General features: G+C 37.7%; 1 protein-coding gene across 2 annotated transcripts in view; it reads left to right on the top strand.

Annotated features, from left to right (window-relative positions):
- The window catches only part of VAPA (VAMP associated protein A), a 49,959-nt gene that overhangs the window by 7,483 nt on the left and 38,098 nt on the right, over positions 1-4,378 (top strand). The gene's annotated exons all lie outside the window — the stretch shown is intronic.

Genomic DNA, 4,378 nt, shown 5'->3' on the forward strand with positions numbered 1-4,378 from the left:
TAAATTTTCTTCCTTTCAGAACTTCCTTAACCATGCAGTGGTGGTCTATGAAGAGTGCCTCTTAATAGGCAACCTTTTATTTTCTCATGGGCACTTCCTCATTTTTCTTTAACTTGTTACCTTGTATCTTATTTTGACTGACCATTCATTGAAGTCTCAACTTGGCCTTTCCGAAATTTGACTAGAATAGATCTTGCTTTCTTTAAATCATAAAAAAATTTGCTCTGAAAGAAAATAAAATTTAAGAGAAGACTTATTTATGAATGTTTACTGAATTTGTAACTGAAATGTGACTCAGATTACTTAATAAAAACTTTTAATATATATAAAATACATGTTTGCCTTCAGTATTTTAAAAACAAATCCAGGATAGTGGATTTGTATCATCCCTAGATACTTGAGTTTGCCTTTTTAAATTAAAATTTATTTAATTTGATTCATTATTACTCCTTTTTAATTTGATGAGAGAGAGGCAGAGAGAGAGGGAAAGTGAGAAAGCTGCCGTGTCTGGGACTTGAACCACCGTTGGTCATGTGGGAGCTCAGCACCTTAACCACCATGTTACCTGCTGGTTCTGTGTTTACATTTTTTAACAACAACAACAAAAGACCTTTTGCATCATTGTGATATCATCACTTAATAAAATCAACAATATTCTTTAGTATTATCTGTTATTTAGTCTTGACATTCCCCAATTGTGTATTCCTACTTTTTTAGTTGATTTATTCAACTTGTGGTATTGCATTTAGTTGTCATGTATCTAAGTCATCTTAGTGTGTGTGTGTGTGTGTGTGTGTATGTGTGTGTGTGTCCCGGGAGAGGTTTTTGCTAGGGCATGTGTGCTTGCCAGAAAGACAGAGACAGAGAGACAGCGAGAAATCACCCCCTAGGGGGATGGCCATGCTGCAATCCCTTTTTCCATTCTCCTCAGGATCCTGGGCATACACGCACATGCGTCTGGCGTAAATTGAAGCCACCCGGTCTGGGACTCAGACCGTGGTCGACTATGTGGGAGTCCAGCGACATAGCTATTACGCCAGCTGCTGGTCCTAGTCCTCTTAGTTTTTAACACTGTCTTACCGACTTTTTTTTTTTTTTTTTTTTTATCATGCCATTGGCTTGTTGAAAACATAACAGTTGTTCAGTAGAATGTCTTGTAACCTAGATATGTCTAATGTGTATTTCTCATAAATTTGGGGTTAGGCTTAAGGGTTTGAATTAATTTGCTTTGCAAATTTCGTGGCAAAATTACTTCATTGATGATACTATGTCACATCAGGTGTAGGTAGTGTCTGATTGTTCCACTTTTAGTGATACTATGTTGATTGATGGTGACAACTTATTTTTTAAAAAATTTATTCATTATGATTATTTTAATTTATTTTTTTGAAGTTGACCAGAGAGAGACAGAGAGAGAAAGAAGGAAAATGAGAAAGCAAGCTGCCAGGTCCAAGACTCAAACTGCAGTCAGCCATGTGGGAATTCAGCACCTTAACCACCACATCACCTATCTATTAAACCTATCATTATATTAATGTATATAAAGATAATGTTAGCAGCCTATGGCTCTACTTTAGGATTAGGGTGTCTTTTTGTTTTTGTTTTTACTTTCTCTCAAAATTTCCATATAAACATGTGATGCTTTTTATAACAGAAAAAACTTCAAATAATTTAGCTACTATACTTGATGCCTTCGGGTGATTAGATCAGAGGTTTCATTTGTCTCTTTCATATTACTTATATTTATTTATTTTTAGTTAAATAAGCCACTTTACACAGTTTGAAGTCTTATTTCTAATAAGGAAAGGTGGGACCAGCAGTTAGTGTAATGGCTATGTCGCTGGACTCCCATGTAGTTGACTGCGGTTTGAGTCCTGGACCCGGGAGCTTAAACTCATGCTGGGCACGTGTGTGCATGCCCAAGATCCCAAAAGGAGAATGAAAGAGAAGGGATTGTGGTGTGGCCATTCCCCCCTGGGGGGGTGATTTCTTGCTTTCTGTCTGTCTGTCTGTCTCTCTCTCTTTGTGGTGAGCGCACGTGCCCTATAGCAAAAACCTCTCCAAAAAAAGAAAAAAAAATAATAAGGAAAGGTATATAAATAGAAAATGAGTCTGACATTTATATTCACCCAATAACAGTTCATAAATTAAGGTATAGCTAAAATAAATCATAACCGTGCTGTAACAGCTCAGTCATAACTATATGTAAGTTTCACTGAGCTCTTGTTGTTTGTGTCAGTTGATAGTCCCTTGTAAGAAGTGTGGTAGATTTGTTTGGGGATAATTTATTTCTCTGAAAAGGCCGCTGCCCATAGAGTGTATTATGGAGGCAGGAAGATATAAGCACCAGATAAATATAGATTCCCTTTTCCCCCAGAGAGTTCAGTAAGCCACATGTGTGCTTGCCAGAAAGACAGAGACAGAGAGACAGCGAGAAATCACCCCCTAGGGGGATGGCCATGCTGCAATCCCTTTTTCCATTCTCCTCAGGATCCTGGGCATACACGCACATGCGTCTGGCGTAAATTGAAGCCACCCGGTCTGGGACTCAGACCGTGGTCGACTATGTGGGAGTCCAGCGACATAGCTATTACGCCAGCTGCTGGTCCTAGTCCTCTTAGTTTTTAACACTGTCTTACCGACTTTTTTTTTTTTTTTTTTTATCATGCCATTGGCTTTTTTGAAAACAAAAACAGTTGTTCAGTAGAATGTCTTGTAACCTAGATATGTCTAATGTGTATTTCTCATAAATTTGGGGTTAGGCTTAAGGGTTTGAATTAATTTGCTTTGCAAATTTCGTGGCAAAATTACTTCATTGATGATACTATGTCACATCAGGTGTAGGTAGTGTCTGATTGTTCCACTTTTAGTGATACTATGTTGATTGATGGTGACAACTTATTTTTTAAAAAATTTATTCATTATGATTATTTTAATTTATTTTTTTGAAGTTGACCAGAGAGAGACAGAGAGAGAAAGAAGGAAAATGAGAAAGCAAGCTGCCAGGTCCAAGACTCAAACTGCAGTCAGCCATGTGGGAGACAGGGCGCTCTACCCAGTATGCTACCCATCGGCCCTCAATTGAAAAGTTGCCCAATTATGAGCCCCCTTATATTAATGTATATAAAGATAATGGTAGCAGCCTATGGCTCTACTTTAGGATTAGGGTGTCTTTTTGTTTTTGTTTTTACTTTCTCTCAAAATTTCCATATAAACATGTGATGCTTTTTATAACAGAAAAAACTTCAAATAATTTAGCTACTATACTTGATGCCTTCGGGTGATTAGATCAGAGGTTTCATTTGTCTCTTTCATATTACTTATATTTATTTATTTTTAGTTAAATAAGCCACTTTACACAGTTTGAAGTCTTATTTCTAATAAGGAAAGGTGGGACCAGCAGTTAGTGTAATGGCTATGTCGCTGGACTCCCATGTAGTTGACTGCGGTTTGAGTCCTGGACCCGGGAGCTTAAACTCATGCTGGGCACGTGTGTGCATGCCCAAGATCCCAAAAGGAGAATGAAAGAGAAGGGATTGTGGTGTGGCCATTCCCCCCTGGGGGGGTGATTTCTTGCTTTCTGTCTGTCTGTCTGTCTCTCTCTCTTTGTGGTGAGCGCACGTGCCCTATAGCAAAAACCTCTCCAAAAAAAGAAAAAAAAATAATAAGGAAAGGTATATAAATAGAAAATGAGTCTGACATTTATATTCACCCAATAACAGTTCATAAATTAAGGTATAGCTAAAATAAATCATAACCGTGCTGTAACAGCTCAGTCATAACTATATGTAAGTTTCACTGAGCTCTTGTTGTTTGTGTCAGTTGATAGTCCCTTGTAAGAAGTGTGGTAGATTTGTTTGGGGATAATTTATTTCTCTGAAAAGGCCCCTGCCCATAGAGTGTATTATGGAGGCAGGAAGATATAAGCACCAGATAAATATAGATTCCCTTTTCCCCCAGAGAGTTCAGTAAGCCACTGGTCTAAATTATTAGCATTATTAAATTTTTCTTTATTCATAATGCAGAGTATGCATATTAATGTGAGAAAGAGGAGCACCCTCCACAGGGTTGATCAGTCATGATATGAGACCCTGTCAGAGAAACCTCTCTTTCTCCCTCTGTTTTTTCCCTTCCTCCCTCCCTCCCATACTCACTCTCATTAAAAAAAAAAAAAAACTAGACCTGTCTTAGATTTTTACAAAAGAAACACCACATATGCATCATTTTTCATGACTTGAATGTTGTGAGCATATCATGCTTATCTGCATTTCTGTGGCATTTGGGATGTTCTCTATAATTAGAGTTACTGTGAATTTTCAGTAACTTTTGTTTTTTAATTTGCCAGAGGGTGTGTGTGCTCTCCAGAACGAGACAGAGA

This window comes from Tupaia chinensis, unplaced genomic scaffold (assembly GCF_000334495.1).
Source record: "Tupaia chinensis unplaced genomic scaffold, TupChi_1.0 Scaffold143584_1, whole genome shotgun sequence".
In the NCBI taxonomy this organism is placed as follows: Eukaryota; Metazoa; Chordata; class Mammalia; order Scandentia; family Tupaiidae; genus Tupaia; species Tupaia belangeri.